Here is a 20,226-nt window from a genome sequence, read left to right on the forward strand (position 1 = left end):
CTTTGGAAGCTTGAATGCAATAGCACTAGCTTGTCCTAAAACCTCCTAGAATAGATGAACAACTATTGGATATATATGAATAGATAAGAGGTGGAAGAGATATGAAGTTCCATTATGAATGGGACTTTAGTCCAATATTGGGAGTTTCAAAGTATATTGGTTAGTTTATATTGATTCACATGCATTGATGATGTGAACAAATGCAAGGGGAAATGCTCTCTCTCACGCGTGGGTGCGCAGGGGGGTGTTAATCCAAGGCCCGGATTGCATTGAATAAAGTTGACTCATGTGCAAGCATGACCTGCGCATGCTGAATGCTAGATCGATCAGGGCAAAATTTGCCCAAGTGGAACAACCAATATTTTACCACATAAACTTTTTTACTACTTGTGTAACGGATGCATTAATGAAAGATAATGCAACCGAGTAAAACATTGGCATTTCACAGTTGGCGAATAATGATCTTTAGATAATCATTAACGCTACCCTTTGGTCTTGAGCTCTTATATAAGGAGGCTGCGACCACAGGCAAAATGTTACACACGTGAAAAGCTGAAGCTCTCCGCCTACATTCACTTCCTCCTCTATCGTGCATCTCTTGCTCGGTGGAGCATACGTGATAGCAGTCGAGTACCTCTCAGTTCACCATGACCATCAGTGTTTGGTGGGAATCATGATTCACCATTGAATCCTGGGAGATAGATGACGCGAGAAAGTTTCGAAGTACAGTTGGAGGTGGGGCGAATCTATTTCAAGGAAACTGTGTTCATCACAAGCCTCAATTCGCTTAGTGTGCTCGTATGTCCAATCTTTCAGTGTGCTCGCCTGGCCAATTTCTCTGCTTGGCCCGCTCGATTGTTTCATTCTTCCAGAAGAAGTTCACTAGGCCTCTATGCCCGGTTGGCCTCAAGCTCACCCAGTAGCCCTCAAGCTCGCATGGTCGGCCTCTCGTCCGGCCACTCGTTCAGTTTAGTCGTCCGCTCACCCAGTTCGATCGACCGCTTGTTCGCCAGGTCGCTTGGCTTTCGCCTGACCGACCACTCGCCCGGCCTGTGTACTTCGCCTAACCAGCCACTCGCTCGGCCTATCTTCTTCACCCGACCGACCTCTCGCTCGGCCAATCTGCTTCTCCCAACTGGCCTCTCACCCGGTAGGCTACTTTGTCCGGTCAAACTTTCTCGGCCTTACTACCCAGTCGACCTCTCTACTGTGTGACTCGGGCGTAGGGTTGGTCGTGTTGGTTGATACTCGGAATATTGTAACGGTCCTCCTGTACAAAATTTTTGTACAAATCCTGAACCATTCCTAACAACCTATTGTGTTCTTTAGAAATTAAATTAGGAATCACAAGCGGAACTTAACATTATTGATTCCAAATTTAACTTATTTGTTCTTAGAGGTTTAGACTTGGATCGCAAACGATACTTAACATTATTAATCCAAATCCACCTGATCCTGTCGGGAATCTGGAAAGACGGACCTACTGGTGTGACGTGTCTGGAAGGTTAACCGCATCTCCATGACCCGGATGGTGAGCTATCCTCTATGTTGACCAAGTCGCAGCGACCGGGTTGCCCAGATCCCTGGTACCTCGATGCTCGAGGTGGGTCCCACGAACATATTAGTAGCCAGATAATAATAGAGGAATAAATGCACGAATAAGGAGTACAAGAACGTACCCTGGCCCCAGGGGGCGCCTTCGGATGGGTCGGTGAGCTGATCGCGGTGCTGATCGAGTCATCGTGGCCCGGATGAGTAGATGAGTGTGAGCTAGCTGGGGAGCCGGACCTAAGAGCGACGCTCTGGAGTCCAGTGTGGTAGGGCTCCAAAAAGACGGCACGTAGGCCCGATATGATAGCGGCTCGCCGGCCGGTGCATGGCACATAGACCTGATAATACGACATGCAGGTCGGCTAAGACCAATAACCACAATCATAATAACAGTACAAAACGAAATATAACGGCTCGATGGTCGGAACACCATCTTGACTCGAAGGCTGATGTAGACAAATAATACGAGCGGCGCCGGCAGCTGGATCGGCACGGGGTCTTCGACATCGAGCCCATGGCTCGAATAATATACGCCCGGGCGATCGACACGGGGTCTTCGACATCGAGCCCATGGCTCGGATAATCTATGCCCGGCCGATCGGCACGGGGCCTTTGACATCGAGTGCATGGCTCGGATAATATACGTCCGGCCGATCGGTACGGGGCCTTCGACATCGAGCCCGTGGCTCGGATAATATACACCCGGTCGATCGACACGGGGTCTTTGACATCAAGCCCATGGCTCGAAAAATATACGCCCGGCCGATCGGTACGGGATCTTCGACATTAAGCCCATGGCTCGAATAATATACGCCCGACCGATCGGCACGGGGTCTTCGACATCGAGCCCTTTGCTCGGCTAATATACGCCCGGTCGATCGGCACGAGGCCTTCGATATCGAGCGCATGGCTCGGATAATATACGCCCGGCCGATCGGCACGGGCCTTCAACATCGAGCTCATGGCTCGGATAATATACACCCGGCTGATCAGCATGGACGCCCCCACTCGGGGAACTATGATAGATTCTATGACTGAAAGAAAATATATCGAAAAAACTGACTTGCCGACCAGTAACGAGTCTGACTCAATTTCTCGACTCCCGAATACCCGTAGAGTGAGGGGAATAAGATATACTTGTCGGAATCCATCAAGGTCATGAGTATGGCAGAATTTTCCGGCGTCGTCCATTTTCACGTTCCAGATCAGGTGTGTTCCCACAGACGGCGCTAATTTGATCCAGTCGGGAATCTGGAAAGACGGACCTGTCGGTGTGACGTGTCTGGAAGGTTGACCGCATCTCCATGACCCGGATGGTGAGCTGTCCTCTATGTTGACCAAGTCGTCCGAAGTCTTCTGGTCAGCAACACCTACAACGAGCGACCGGGTTGCCCCGATCCCTGGTAGCTCGATGCTTGAGGTGGGTCCTGTTGGTTAGTTCTAGGAAGACCGTACCGGTTCCACTGTATAAAAATTTTGTACAGGTGTCGAACCTTTTTCCTAAATAACCTATTGTGTTCTTTAGAAGTTAAATTAGGAATCGTAGATGGAACTTAACATCATTGATTCCAAATTTAACTTATCTGTTCTTGATGATTTAGATTTGGATTGCAAGCGGAACTTAACACTATTGATCCAAATCCACCTATATTATTAATTCCATTAAATATTAATTTCCAAAATTAGCTTCCAGGACTGCATGGTGAGGCACATGACCTTCTTGGATATGGGAGCAACCACCACCGCCTAGGCAAAGCCTTTTAAGGAAAGCTAATATTTATTTCCTTAATAACTCTAGGTTAACTAAAAGGAACAATCGAATCACAAATTTGAAAAGAAGAAAACACAAACTTGAAAAATAAATTCGATAAACTAGATCTAATTGCCTCTTGTATTTAGAATTCTTACAAAGAAAATAAATAGTATGATGCGGAAGAAAATTACTAGTTATATCTTCTCTTTGTAAGCTAATGACCAAGAGATCTTCTGCCTATTCCTCACCTCGCCTTGGACGTCGTGTGGGCGACGATCCTCCAAGATGAACACCACCCAAAAGCCTCCTTCTCTTCTAAAATCCAATCACCACCACCACCAAGGAGAAGAGAGCAAAGGGAAAGGGAGAAGGGAGAGGGCCGACCACCAAGAGATCTCCAAGCAAGAGAATAAGAGTTGTTAGCCATGAAGGCATCTCTACCCCCTCTTTTATAATCCTTGGTCTTGGCAAATAAGGAAATTTAAATAAAAACTTCCTTAATTCTTTTGCCATGAAAAAGAAAATTTAATTGATTTAAAATCAATTTCTCTTTTCTTAAACAACATGGTCGGCCACTTTAATCTCCAAAACAAGGAGAGTTTTAATTAACACAAGAATTAAAACTTCTTAATTTGTTTCTAGAAATTTATAAAAAATTTCTCCAATAGTTTTTCCCTTCATGGTGGTTTGTAAAAAGGAAATTTTATAAATTAAAATCTTTCTTTTAAACATGTGGATGATTTCCAAAAAGGAAAGTTATCTTTAAAAATTAAAATCTCCTTTCAATCTACAAATAAGGAAAGATATCAAATCTTTTCTTAATCATTTGTAGAAACTTATAAAAGGGAATATTTTAATTTTTTAAACTCTCTTTTAAATCATGAACATGGTTAAAAAAGAAAAGTTTTCTTAAAATTAAAATCCATCTTTCAATCTACAAATAAGAAAAGATTTCAAATCTTTTCTTAATCTTTTGTAGAAAGCTATAAAAAGAAAGATTTAAATTTTAAACTCTCTTTTAAAACCATGATATCCACATTAAGAAAAAAATTTAAATAAAAATAAAATTCCTTTTAATATGGACGGCCAATCAAGCTTAGACTCCAAGCCATGGCCGGCCAATTAACTTGGCTCAATCCTTTGATCTTGGCCGGCCCTAGCTTGGGTTTCAAGCTAGGCCGGTCCCATTAGGATGGGTAAGAAGTGTTGGTGCAATCTTAGGTCAAGGTTGACCTGGTTGACCTGGTTGACCTGACTCGAGTTGACCTGACTCGAGTTGTGTTTTGATGTTTGACGATGTTTGACGAGAAGAGAGTTGTATTCTTGATGTTTGACAAGAATAGGTGTTTGGGAGATTGTAGGTGCAACCTTAGGTCAAAGTTGACCTGGTTGACCGTGATTCGAGGAAAAGTCAGCGAGGAGCTTGCGCGAAAAGTCCAAGTCGGAGACTTGGCAGGGGAAAAGTCCAAGCAGGTGGCACGCGGAAAGTCCAAGCGGGGAGCTTGGCACGAGAAAGTCCTAACTGGGATGTTAGGCGGTGTGGAAAGTCCGGTGAGTGAAGCGAGCGGTGGGAAAGTCTAAGCGGGATGCTAGGCGGTGTGGAAAGTCACCGTGAGTGAAGCCAGGCGGTTGGAAAGTCCTAACTGGACGTTAGGCGGTTGAAAGTCCAGTGAGTGAAGCGGCGGTGAAAAAGTCCTAGGGATGTTAGGCGGTATGGAAATCCGGTGAGTGAAGCCGGTGAAAGTCCGGTGAGTGAAGCCGGGCAAGGAAAATCCGATGGATCGGGGATGATCGGACATCGGTGTTGAGGAAAGTCCAAGTAGGTCAAAGATTGACGGACACTTGGCGAAGAATTCTAGCAGGTCAAGGGTGACCGGATGCTAGGAATGAAGTACCAACAAGTCAAGATTGACCGGATGTTGGTTTGGACTTGGTTTGGCGAAAACCATGAACTAGATCGATCGGTGATCGATCGGTGATCTCGAATATTCGATCGGTGCGGTGACCGTCGATGCTATCGATAGCCTCGCGTGTGATAACGGTCGATCGGTGACCGGGTCGATCGTCGAGCAGGAGGCGGGCGCAGAGAGGCTGATCGATGCGAGGGCCGATCGGCCTGGCTGATCGGTCCCAGGCCGTCGAAGTTCCGATCGATCGTGGACCGATCGGAGGTTCCTGATCGGTCCATGGACCGATGACCGATCAGGGACGGAACAGAAGCTCCACATCGAGCCTGATCGCCGGTCAGAGGAGACTGATCGGTCCACCGGACCGATCGGGTTCTACCGTTGTGATGCAGCGGCTAGTTTCTTCATTTCTTCTTCACGGTATAAAGGCGAGGGCATCTTACGTGATACTTCTTCTTCTTCCTTCCAGTTGGAAGTGTTGTTGTGCTTGAGCTTTGTTGAGCTCCTCCTTGTCGAAGCTTCGCGTGAGCTTCATTCCACGACTGGATCAGCTGCTGCTGAGTTGCTTGTTGCATCTGTCCGTGAAGTTGCTACTTCATCCGGGACCCCAGTCGACGAGAAGGCAAGCTACTGTGTTTACATTCCTGTTGTATTTTGTTCTTGCTATTCTCTTGTACTCTTAGCTTGCTGTTGCAAGTAATTGTGGCGAGGTTTCTCCACCCACAAGGAGTTTGATTTAGCCGGTTTTCCGGGGACTCATCCACCGACGGATTGATAGGCTTCGTCCACCTTACGGACACGCCGAGGAGTAGGAGTTTCATCTCCGAACCTCGTTACATCCTTGCGTAGAGGTCTGATTTCTTCTCCTGTTTTCTTTCTGCATTTAGTTTCCGCTGCGCTAACCCTAGTTTGTAGAAAGAAACGCGAGCAATTGGGGTCGGCTATTCACACCCCCCTCTCTAGCCGTACGAAGAGATCCTAACAAGAAGGTGGGTATAGGTGGGTATAATTCTCTATATACAAAAGGCTACGATAGAGACCGAGAGGAGGAATTGGTTTTGGTCTCCCAATGAAATTAAGCTCCCCATGTTCGCCTCGAACACACAACTTAACTTTATCAATAATAATTCATACCACTAAAGAATTATTATTGAACTACCGCACCAATCTCAAATTACATTTTGGGCTCCTTCTTATTATGAGTGTGTTAGTCTCCTTGTGTTTAAGATGTCTAATGCCCACTAATTAAATGAGTTACTGACAACTCACTTAATTAATATCTTAGTTCAAGAGTAGTACCACTCAACCTCATCGTCATGTCGGTCTAAGTCCACCTGTAGGGTTTAACATGACAATCCTTATGAGCTCCTCTTGGGGACATTCTCAACCTAGATTACTAGGGCACAGTTTCCTTCTATAATCAACAACACACACTATAAGTAATATCATTTCCCAACTTATCGGGCTTATTGATTTATCGAGCTAAATCTCACCCATTGATAAGTCAAAGAAATAAATACCAAATATATGTGTTTGTTATTATATTAGGATTAAGAGCACACACTTCCATAATAACTAAGGTCTAGTTCTTTTATCAAGTCAGTATAAAAAGAACTTACCTAAAATGGTCCTACTCAATACACTTAGAGTGTACTAGTGTAATTTATTAGTCAAGATAAACTAATACCTAATTACACTATGAATATTCCAATGGTTTGTTCCTTTCCATCTTAGTCGTGAGCAACTGTTTATAATTTATAAAGAACTGATAACATGATCTTCTGTGTGTGACACCACATACCATGTTATCTACAATATAAATTAATTGAACAACCACACTTAACAAATAAATGTAGGCATTTGACCTTTGTGATTCTTTATTTCTAAATAAATGTTTATACAAAAGCTATGCTTTTAGTATACACTCTAATAGGTCCCGCGAACATATGAGCAGCCAGATAATAATAGAGGAATAAATGCATGAATAAGGAGTACGAGAACGTACCCTGGCCCCGGGGGGCCCCCTTGAATGGGTCGGTGAGCTGATCGCGGTGCTGATCGAGTCGTCATGGCCCGGATGAGTAGATGGGCGTGAGCTAGCTGGGGAGCCGGACCTAAGAGCGACGCCCTGGAGTCTAATGCGACAAGGCTCCAAAAAGATGGCACGTAGGTCGGATATGATAGCGGCTCGCCGGCCGGTACACGGCACATAGGCCGGATAATACGGCACGCAGGCCGGCTAAGACCAATAACCACAATCATAATAAAAGTACAAAATGAAATATAATGGCTCGATGGTCGGAACACCATCTCGGCTCGAAGGCTGATGTAGACAAATAATACGAGCAGCGCCGACAGCTGGAGGCGGCACCCGTTGTTGGAGATGGCGGTGGTGGTAGCTGCCAAACCTGGCAATGGCAGCGGAGGCTGTGGGACTTGGTGGCGATGGCGGCTAAAGGCGGTAGCAACCTCCGGATCCGCGCTGAAGGTAGTAGGACCCGGCCGGGGGCTGCATTTGGCAGATGTAGTACTGGCATAGCCGGCAATGAGGAAGGATACGCGAAGGGTGCTGCCAGTGGAGGGTGCGACTGGGGTAGAGCGCTGGGCGAGGAGGGAGGTCGTCTGCGGTGTTCGATGGTAGGGAGGCGGCGTGAGGTCGTGGGCGTGCGCAAGACAGGCGATCGACCGTTGGAGAGAGCCTAGAGGCCAGGCGCGAGGAGGCAGCCGACGACGTGGCTGGTGGCGTCCGTCATAAAGGAGGGGACGCCAACGCTTGAGAGCGGCGGCGTGCCTTCGAGCGAGAGAAGGAGGGCAACGGATGGCCGGTGACGAAGGAAGTGACGCTGGGGACAGCGAGAGGGCTGTCGGCGCTAGGCAGGCGACTGTAGCGGCCTTTCCCCTCCTGTGCTCGGTGGTGGCGCAAAAACCCGACAAGCCCCCCTGTTCCTCGCCATGGCGGTGGAGCCAAAATGCAAGACCCCTCCTTCCCCCCCCATGGCGGCGGCGCCAAAACGCAAGACCCCTCCTTCCCCCCCCATGGCGGCGGCGCCAAAACGCAAGACCCCTCCTTCCCCCCTTGGACACAAAAAATAGTGTCCACTATAAACTCCCAACCCTAATCCTCAAAAGGACCAAAACACCCCTCTCCTTTTCCTTAATTCCCTTTGGGCCCTCTAATATATCCGCATCACAAGCCTCCCCTTCAAGTCTAGTCGAAGGAGGCGCAAGTCCGACTGACTGGACCAAGCCCTAAATAGAATCACTACCGAACGCGAAATCACTGGGCTCATCCTATCATGTTAAATGAGTAACTGTGGCGATGTCGAGCAAGTGACTCAAGTAGCATCGAGTAAGCGACAAGAAATAATGTCGTCCAGGCAACGGAGATAATGCTGATCAGGTAGAAAGACGGGCGATCGAGCCGAGCTCGCGATCAAGAAGATGCTGATCAGGCGATCAAAAAAATGCGAACCAAATAATCAAGAGAGCGTCGCGCGGGAGATGGTAGCGATGTCGAGCAAACTACGAGAAATAATACCAAGTCAACAGCCGGAACGATATCGAGAGAGCGGCAGAACGCGATGCCGAGAGAGCGGCAAAACGTTAAGTGAGCGGCGAGTGAAATGATAGTCAACCGAGCGGCACGCAAGATGACGAGTGGACAGAGCGAACGAGCAATGCTGAGCGTGCGACCTAGCTCAAGCGTGTGGGCTGACGGACGGTCGGAAGGATGTCGATCGAGTGAGTAGACGCCGAGCAGACGATGCAGAGCGTGCAACCGGTAAGATGTCGACCGGGCAATCGGAAGGATGTCGAGTGAAACAAGTGCGTGGCTAAGCGGACTATCGGGCGAAGGATCAGACGACTACCAAAGTGTTGATCGAGCGACGAAAAATAGTGCGGACCAGCTGTCAGGCAAGCTATTGGCCGAATGCCAAGTGCGCACATAGCCGAATACCGAGCAAGCGACGAAACAGCGCAGGGCGGGAGCGGAGCCCAAAAACTAAGTGAGAGCATAACCCGTGAGATTGAGTGTGCAGAGATGAAAGTAATGAGCTGAACAGGCGCATCACACATAGACTGAACTGGAGCATAGCTCGTGAATCGAAGGCGCACTGAAGCGAAAGTCTTTAGCCGAGCGGGCATAGAGTCCGCGAGATATCCGGGTCCGAAACCAGTGGACACTCTTGTCCGTGATTATTAAAGATGGCTTGATCCCGAACAGAGGAGATGAGTGCTCGTGAGAACTGCTCGACCCCGAACGGGGGAGAGAGGATATTTGATAAGCCAGTCCGAGACCAATGACGACCATCGACCACGAACGGGGGAGATAAGAAATACGATGCACTGATAACTTGATTCGAGATCAGTGAAGACTGCTCGACCCTGAGCGGGGAGATAAAATATCTGACAAGTTCGACCCCGAACGGGAGAGATAACTGCTCTGATAAGCTTGACCCCGAACGGGGGAGATAGCTGCTCTGATAAGCTCGACCTCGAATGGGGGAGATAGTTGCTCTAATAAGCTCGACCCCGAACGGGGGAGATAGCTGCTCTGATAAGCTCGACCCCGAACGAGGGAGATAGAATATCTAAAGCTGGCCCGAGACCAATGACGATCACTCTACCCCGAACGGGGGAGATAGAATATCTGATGCTCTGATAAGTTGGTCGGTGAAGACACAGGTTTAAGGTCGCCGCTCGACCGTCGATGACGCGAGGGTTTAAGGTCGCCACTCGACCGCCGATGATGCAAGGGTTTAAGGTCGTCGCTCGACCGCCGATGACGCGAGAGTTTAAGGTCGCCGCTCAACCGCCGATGACGCGAGGGTTTAAGGTCGCCGCTCGACCGTCGATGACGCGAGGGTTTAAGGTCGTCGCTCGACCGCCGATGACGCGAGGGTTTAAGGTCACCACTCCATCGTTGATGACGCGAGGGTTTAAGGTCGCCGCTTGACCGCCGATGACGCGAGGGTTATGGTCGCCGCTCGACCGTCGATGATGCGAGGGTTTAAGGTCACCGCTCGACCTCCGATGACGCGAGGGTTTAAGGTCGCCGCTCGACTGTCTTCTAGCATAACTCAAACTCGGTCGATCGGCACGAGGTCTTCGACATTGAGCCCATGGCTCGACTAATATACGCCTGGCCGATCAGCACGGGACTTTCGACATCGAGCCCGTGGCTCGGCTAATATACGCCCGACCGATCGACATGGGGCCTTCCACATCGAGCCCGTGGCTCGGATAATATACGCCCGCCCGATTGGCACGGGGCCTTCAACATCGAGCCCGTGGCTCGAATAATATACGCCCGGCCGATCGGCACAAGGTCTTCGACATCGAGCCCGTGGCTCGGCTAATATACACCTTGCCGATCAGCACGGGGCCTTCGACATCAAGTCCATGGCTCGAATAATATACGTCCGACTGATCGGCATGGGATCTTCGACATCGAGCCCATGGCTCGGATAATATACGCTCGGCTGATCGTCACGGGGTATTCGACATCGAGCCCATGGCTCGAATAATATACGCTCAGCCGATAGGCATGGGGTCTTCGACATCGAGCCCATGGCTCGGCTAATATATGCCCAGCCGATCGGCACGGGGCCTTCAACATCGAGCCCGTGGCTCGGATAATATACACCCGGCCGATCGGCACGGGGTCTTCAACATCAAGCCCATGGCTCGAACAATATACGCTCGGTCGATCGCATGGGGCCTTCGACATCGAGCCCGTGGCTCGAATAATATACGTCCCGCCGATCGGCACGGGGTCTTCGACATTGAGCCCGTGGCTCGACTAATATACGCCCGGCAGATCGGCACGGGGTCTTCGACATCAAGCGCATGGCTCGAATAATATACGCTCGGCCGATCGGCACGGGGTCTTTGACATCGAGCCCATGGCTCGAATAATATACGCTCGGCTGATCGACACGGGGTCTTCGACATCGAGCCCGTGGCTCAGATAATATACGCCCGGTCGATCGGCACGGGGCCTTCGACATCGAGCGCATGGCTCGGATAATATATGCCCGACCGATCGACACGGGGCCTTCGACATCGAGCTCGTGGCTCGGATATTATACACCCGGCCGATCTGCACGGGGTCTTCGACATCAATCCCATGGCTCGAATAATATATGGTCGGCCGATCGGCACGGGGTCTTCGACATCGAGCCCATAGCTCGAATAGTATACGCCCGGCCGATCGGCACGGGGTATTCGACATCGAGCCCGTGGCTCGGCTAATATACGCCCGACCGATCGGCAAGGGGCCTTCAACATCGAGCGCATGGCTCGGATAATATACGCCCGGCCGATCAGCACGGGGCCTTCGACATCGAGCCCGTGGCTCGGCTAATATACACCCGGTCGATCGGCACGGGGCCTTCGACATCAAGCTCATGGCTCGAATAATATACGCTCGGCCGATCGGCACGGGGTCTTTGACATCGAGTCCATGGCTCGGATAATATACGCCCGGCCGATCGGCATGGGGTCTTCGACATCGAGCCCATGGCTTGAATAATATACGCTTGGTCGATCAGACGGGGTCTTCGACATCGAGCCTGTGGCTCGGCTAATATACGCCCGGCCGATCGGCATGGGGCCTTCGACATCGAGCGCATGGCTCAGATAATATATGCCCGGTTGATTGGCACGGGGCCTTCGACATCGAGCCCGTGGCTCGGATAATATACACCCGCCCGATCGGCACGGGGTCTTCGACATCAAGCCCATAGCTCGAATAATATACACCCGGCCGATCAACATGGGGCCTTCGACATCGAGCCCGTGGCTTGAATAATATAAGCCCGGCCGATCGGCACAGGGTCTTCGACATTGAGCCCGCGGCTAGGCTAATATACGCCCAGCCGATCGGCACGGGGTCTTCGACATTAAGCGCATGGCTCGAATAATATACGCCTGGCCGATCGACACGGGGTCTTCGACATCGAGCCCATGGCTCGAATAATATACGCCCGGCCGATCGACACGAGGTCTTCGACATCGAGCCCGTGGCTCGGATAATATACGCCCGATCGATCGGCACGGGGCCTTCGACATCGAGCGCATGACTCGGATAATATACACCCGATTGATTGGCACGGGGCCTTCGACATCGAGCCCATGACTCGAATAATATACACCCAGCCGATCGGCACGGGGTCTTCGACATGAACCCCATGGCTCGAATAATATACGCATGGCCGATCGACACGGGGTCTTCGACATCGAGCCCATGACTCGAATAATATACGCCCGGCCGATCGGCACGGGGTCTTCGACATCGAGCCTGTGGCTCGGCTAATATACACCCGGCCGATCGGCACGGGGCCTTCGACATCGAGCGCATGACTCGGATAATATACGCTCGGTCGATCGACACGGGTCTTCGACATCGAGCCTGTAGCTAGGATAATATACACCCGGTCGATCGGCACAGGCGCCCCCACTCGAGGAACTATAATAGTTCTATGACTGAAAGAAAATATACCGGAAAAATTGACCTGCCGACCAGCAACGGGTCTGACTCAATTTCTCGACTCCCGAATACCCGTGGAGTGAGGGAAATATGATATACTCGTCGGAATCCATCAAGGTCATGAGTATGACAGGACTTTCCGGCGTCGTCCATCTTCATGTTCCAGATCAGGTGCGTTCCCACAGATGGCGCCAATTTGATCCTATCGGGAATCTAGAAAGACGGACCTGCCAGTGTGATGTGTCTAGAAGGTTGACTGCATCTCCATGACCCGGATGGTGAGTTGTCCTCTATGTTGACCAAGTCGTCCGAAGTCTTCTGGTCAGTAACACCTTTAACCAGCGACCGGGTTGCCCCGATCCCTAGTAGCTCGATGCTCGAGGTGGGTCCCACGAATATATGAGCAGCCAGATAATAATAGAGGAATAAATGCACGGATAAGGAGTACGAGAACGTACCCTGGCCCCAGGGGGGCGCCCTCGGATGGGTCGGTGAGCTGATCGCGGTGCTGATTGAGTTGTCATGGGCCGGATGAGTAGATGGGCGTGAGCTAGCTGGGGAGCTGGACCTAAGAGCGACGCCCTAGAGTCCAGTGCGGTAGGGCTCCAAAAAGATGACACGTAAGCTGGATATGATAGCGGCTCGCTGACCGGTGCATGACACATAGGCCGGCTAAGACCAATAACCACAATCATAATAACAGTACAAAATGAAATATAACAGCTCGATGGCCGGAACACCATCTCGGCTCGAAGGCTGATATAGACAAATAATACGAGTGACACCGACAGTTGGAGGCGGCGCCTCCTGCTGGAGATGGCGGTGGTGGCTGCTAGACCTGGCGACGACAGCGGAGGTCGTGGGACTCGACAGTGATGGCGGCTAAAGGCGGTACCAACCTCCGGATCTGCGCTGAAGGTAGTAGGACCCTGTCGGGGCGACATTTGGCTGATGTAGTACTGGCGTAGACGGCAATGAGGAAGGACACGCGAAGGGTGCTGCCAGTGGAGGGTGCGGCTGGGGTAGAGTGTTGGGCGAGGAGGGAGGTTGTTTGCAATGTTCTACGACAGGGAGGCGGCGTGAGGTCGTGGGCGTGCACGAGACAGGCGATCGAGCCATCGGAGAGAGCTTAGAGGCCAGGCGCGAGGAGGTAGCCGACGACGTGGCTGGTGGCGTCCGTCATAAAGGAGGGGACGACAACGCTTGAGAGCAGCGACGTGCATTCGAGCGAGAGAAGGAGGGCAACAGATGGCCCGTGACGAAGGAAGTGACGCTAGGGACAGTGAGAGGGTTGTTGGCACTAGGCAGCCGGCTGTAGTGGCCTTTCCCCTCCCGTGCTCGGTGGTGGCGCAAAAACCCGATGAGCCCCCCTGTTCCTCCCCATGGCGGCAGCGCCAAAACGCAAGACCCCTCCTCCCCCCCCCATGGCGGCGGCGCCAAAACGCAAGACCCCTCCTTCCCCCCACCCCCCCATGGCGGCGGCGCCAAAGCGCAAGACCCCTCCTTCCCCCCTCGGACACGAAAAATAATGTCCACTATAAACTCCCAACCCTAATCCTCAAAAGACCAAAACACCCCTCTCCTTTTCCTTAATTCCCTTTGGGCCTCTAACATATCCGCATCACCACCCATGTTACAAATTCAATTAAATATTAATTTCAGAGATTGACTTCCAGGTTAAACATGGCGAGACACTAGGCCTTCTTAGGTGTGGGAGCATCCACCACTTCCTAGACAAAGCCTTTTAATGAAATTTAATATTTAATTTCCTTATAGTAACCCTAGGTTTAACCAAAAGGAACAATCGAATCACAAGATTGAAAAAAAACAAAAGAACACAAACTCGAATCACAAATTTGAAATCTAGAATCATATGCCTCTTGTGTTTGGTATTTCAAAATCTATACAAAGAAAACTAGTATGATGCGGAATAGAATTACTAGTTATACCTTCTTTATAAGCAACAACCTCTTGTTATTCTATCGTATTCCTCTTCTTATCTCGGACGTCGTGTGGATGACGATCTATCGAGATGAGAACCACCCAAGCTTCCTTCTTCTCCAACAAGTTTCGGCCACCACAAGAACTCCAAGAGAAGATATGGTTCGGCCACCACCACCACCAAGCTCCAAGGGATGCTAGAAACAAAGCCTCCTATCTCTCCTTCTTCCTCTATCAATATTCGGCCACCAACAAAAACTCCTTGAGATGAAGATGTCGTTGGCCAAGGAAGAAGAATAGGAGATGGAGAGGAGGAGAGGGGTCGGCCAACAACCAAGGAAGAGAGGAACCAATAAAAGAGATATTGTTTTGAGGTGAGACACCTCTACCCTCTCTTTTATATTCCTTGGTTTTGGCAAATAAGGAAAGTTTTATTAAAACTTCCTTATTCTCTTTGCCAATGAAAGGAAAGTTTAATAAAATTTCCCTTTCAAACTTTATATGGACGACCACCTTAATCCCTCCAAAAAAGGAAAGTTTTAAACACAAAATTAAAACTTCCTAATTTGTTTACGGAAATTTTTAAATAAAAATTTCTCTTTTAAAAAATTCCCTTCATGGTTGGTCATAAAAGGAAACTTTTATAAATTAAAATCTCTCTATTAAAACATGTTGATGATTTACAAAATGAAAGTTTTCTCTAAAATTAAAATCCTCCTTACAATCTACAAATAAGGAAAGATATCAAATCTTTTCTTAATCTTTTGTAAAAACAATAAAAGGAAAATTTTAATTTTAAAACTTTCTTTTAAATCATGAGGATGGTTACAAAAAAGGAAAGTTTTATCAAAAATTAAAATCTTCCTTTTAACTATAAATAAGGAAAGATATCAAACCTTTCACTTAATCTTTTGTAGAAAACTATAAAAGGAAAGATTTAAATTTTAAACTCTTTTATAAAACCATGGCTTCCACATAAGAAATATTTTAAAATAAAATCCTTTTTAATTTAATGTGGCCGACCACACCAAGTTTGGGTTCAATCTAGGGTCGGCCACCTAATGAAACCAACTGATCACCTTGGTTTGGCCGGCCCTAACTTGGGCTCCAAGCTTGGCTTGGCCGGCCACCTTAAGGTGGGTAAGAAGGTGGGTATGAGTAGATATAATACTTTATAAATAAGCGGCTACGACAGGGACCGAGAGGAGGAATTAGTTTTGGTCTCCCGATGAACTTGAGCTTCCCGTGTTCGCCCCGAACACTCAACTTGAGTTCATCAATAATATCTCATTCCACTAAAGAGTTATTATTGAACTACCGCACCAATCCCATATTACTATATGAGCTTCTTCTTATCATAAGTGTGTTAGTCTCCCTATATTTAAGATATAGAACGTCCACTAATTAAATGAGTTACTGACAACTTCACTTGATTAATATCTAGCTCCAAGAGTAGTATCACTCAACTTCATCGTCATGTCGGACTAAGTCCACCTGCAAGGTTTACATGACAATCCTTATGAGCTCCTCTTGAGGACATCTTCAACCTAGATTTCTAGGACACAGTTTCCTTCTATAATCAACGACACATACTATAAATAATATTATTTTCCAACTTATCGGGCCTATTGATTTATTAAACTAAATCATACCCTTTGATAAATTAAAGAAATAAATACTAAATATATGCGCTTGTTATTATATCAGGATTAAGAGCGCACACTTCCATAATAACAAAGGTCTTGTTCTTTTATGCAGTTAGTATAAAAAGAACTTACCTTAAATGGTCCTGCTCAATATACTCAGAGTGCACTAGTGTAATTTTATAGTCAAGATAAACTAATACCAAATTACACTACGACTATTCTAATGGTTTGTTCCTATCCATCTTAGTCGTGAGCTACTGTTTATAATTTATAAGGAATTGATAACATGATATTCTGTATGTGACACCACATACCATGTTATCTACAATATAAATTATTTGAACAACTACACTTAGCATATAAATGTAGACATTTGACCAATGTGATTGTTTATTTCAAAATAAATGTTTACAAAAAGCTAGGCTTTTAGTATACACTCTAACATGTCATCCACCCGCTTGGCCTAACTACCTGGTCGACCGCTCTACACTCTTCCCGGTCGTCTAATCTATTGCTTGGCCGCCCAGCTGGTCAGCCCACTCAGACTTTGCTACTTGGACTCGGAGGTCAGTCTGCACTCAGCAATTAGCAAAAACTAACCCCTGCTGGCAGCCTGAGATTATCAACTCAGATCATTTCTACAGATAAGTAGAATTTAATTTTGTGTAATTTAAATTCGACAAAGTCCTAAATATCTTCAACAGATTATTTTGTCCAACAATCTTGAAACTGATTTGATTATGTTGAGATGGCCACAGAACAAAATGTTGAGATGCAACAGACTCAATACATGAAGGCCCCCTCCGCTCCAATTGGAACTGTATCAATCAATTACGGGTAAAAGCCAAAGAAGTTTAGTGGACTGAACTTCAAGAGGTGGCAGCAGAAGATGCTTTTCTACTTGACCACGCTTAATCTGGCTCGGTTCTTGACCGAGGACTCTCCCAAGCGTGCTAAGGATGCTGATGCGCAAAACATCAGTGTAGTGGAGGCATGGACTCATTCTGAGTTTCTTTTCCGAAACTGCATCCTCAACCGCCTTGTTGACTCGCTGTACGCTGTGTATAACATGAAGAGAACAGCTAAGGAGTTGTGGGAGTCCTTGGATAAGAAGTACAACACAAAGGATGCAGGGGCCAAGAAGTTCATCATGGGCTGATTCCTGGACTACAAGATGGTTGACTCCAAAATAATGACCAGCCAAGTCTAGGAGGTTCAGGTGATCTTGCACGAGATCCACTTAGCATGGATGGTTCTGAGTGAAACATTCCTGTTAGTACCTCAAGGTAGTTTTGATGTGATCAACCAAGTTAAGTTAGGTCCTGTTGGTTTTTAATCCTGTGTCTAAGTGTGCAGGAACTTAGGAGCATAAGAAGTCGAGCAAAAGATGCAACTAGCGAAAAGTACGACACGGAAGAGAGCCAACGGACTCGGTGCATCTAAGGGACGAAGTGCTACGGAAGAGTACGTGGGCGGACGAGAAGGAGGCGCACGATGTTTTCAAGGAACGAGAAGACGGAGCAGAAGATTGCTCAAATGTTGGAAGTTGGGTTCAAGTGAGCCCTATTCCAAATGGCCGAGATCACCCAAGTAATCGGAGTTGGAGTGGAAGACCCGAACCAAGGCAAACGGAACCGGAGCGGAAGACCGAGACCAAAAGTCAACAAGATGTTGACTTTCTTGGTCTGGGCGCCCGGACTCACCAGACTCCCAGCGCCCGAAACCCTTCCGAGCACCCGGACTCGAATTGTTATCCAGATTGCATCAAACACGATCCATTACGATGGGGATAAAAGTTTTATTCCCTCCAGGAGCCTGGAACCCTTCAGGCACCCCAACCAAGGCTATAAATACAGTCTTGGTTCCAGAAATTAAAACAGAACACTTGTAAACAATTTCTTCTGTTTAACTCTGCTTTTTAAGTGCTTTAATTGTTGTAAAGAGGTTTCTCCGTCTGAAGGAGGATTTAGTACGCTTTTCAACTTCCTTGGATTAACAACCTCCCGGGTTATAACTAAATAAACCTCTTTATGCCTTTTCTTGTTAATTTTACTTTATTATATAATTAATTTTTATGCAAGTATTTAATTAAGCTATAACGTTCGAGGAAGGTTCTTTTTTTTTTTTATTGCAGGGCTGTTAACACCCCTCTAGCCGGTCGCCACTGGTCCTAACACTTCCAGGCGGCTGCTATCATTGAGAAGTTGCTCCCTCGGTGGAAGGACTTCAAGAAATACCTGAAACACAAGCGGAAGGAGATGAATGTGGAGGAACTCCTTGTTAGACTTCACATTAAAGAAGACAACAAGAGTTCAGAGAGAAAGTTGTTCTCTCAGGCTACTGTGAAAGCCAACGTGGTCGAGCATGGTCAAAGCTCGAAATGAAAGAACTCCAAATCTTCCAAGATAAGACCCAGAGGAGGCATCAACAAAAAGAAGTTATCTGGAAAGTGCTTCAACTGTGATCAAGTGGGTCACAAATCTTTGAAGTGAAGAAAGTTAAAGAAGAAGCAGGAGGCCAACATGAATGAGGGACCAGGAATGAGGGACAAGGAAGCAGGATGCATTGTTGGTACTAAAGTAGGCGTGTCCTCTCGCATTTCTTCTAGAACAATTTCACTCATGGGCTTATGGTTCATTACATAATCTTCCTCTAAAAATCGAGTATTGGTGCTAACAATGATCTTCTGATTTTTAGGATTTTAAAACAAACCACCTTTCGTTCCATTAGGATATCCTACAAACAAACAAACTTCTGTACGTGATTCCAACTTGTCAGTATCTCCCTTCAGCACATGTGCTGGACTACCCCATATCCGACTATGACTCAGACTAGGCTTACACCCATTCCATAATTCTATGGGAGTAAAGGGTACTGATTTAGAAGGTACCATATTCAGAATGTACAATACTGTTTTCAGAGCATATCCCCAAAACGAATTTGGTAATTTTGAATAACTCATCATCGATCTAACCATTTCCATAAGAGTCATATTCCTTCGTTCTGCCACACCATTCTGTTGGGGTGTACCAGGTGCAGACAATTGGGATTGAATCCCAGCCTCTGATAAGTAATTCCTAAACTCTCCAAAGAGGTATTCGCCACCACGATCAAATCGTAGTGTCTTGATACTTTTACCATGACGTTTCTTCACATCAGCCTTGTACTCTTTGAACTTATCAAAGCATTCAAACTTGCGACGCATCAAGTAAATGTACCTGTATCTTGAATAGTCATCTATAAAAGAGAAAATATTCAAAACTACCTCTTGCCTGGATAGACATAGGACCACACAAATCAGAATGAACCAGTTCCAATACATTTTTGGCTCTATACCCCTTGGCCTTAAAAGGTCTCTTGGTCATTTTACCTTCCAAGGAAGATTCGCAAGTTGGAAAATTTTTCAACACTAATGAACCTAAGAGTCCATCGGCTATAAGCCTTTGAATCATACTCAAGTTAATATGACCAAGCCTTAGATGCCAAAGATATGTTTGGTTTATTTACGAATGTTCCTTTCTCTTATTAGAATTAGAAGATGTGCTATTAGTTTACATTTGTTGCTTTATGGGAGTTATTGGATTTAGAGTATACAAATTGCCTACTAATGTACCATAATAGATAATAACCCTATTCTTCTTGATAACTACTTTGTCATCAAAAGAAACAGAATATCCATCCACAAACAGTTTAGAAACTGAAATTAAATTCTTTCTAAAAGTTGGTACATAAAGATAATTTCTCAAAACCAAACTTCTATTCCTATCAAATGATAAGTAGACATCTCCCACTACAATAGCCGCCATTTTCGTAGCATTGTCCATGTAGACGGTTATCTCTCCCTCAAATAGTCATCCGGTTTCCTGGAACCCCTACAATGTATTGCAGACATGATCAGTGGCTCTTGTATCTACATACCAGGTACTGGTAGATAAC

The sequence above is a fragment of the Zingiber officinale genome, chromosome 6A (assembly GCF_018446385.1).
Source record: "Zingiber officinale cultivar Zhangliang chromosome 6A, Zo_v1.1, whole genome shotgun sequence".
NCBI lineage: Eukaryota > Viridiplantae > Streptophyta > Magnoliopsida > Zingiberales > Zingiberaceae > Zingiber > Zingiber officinale.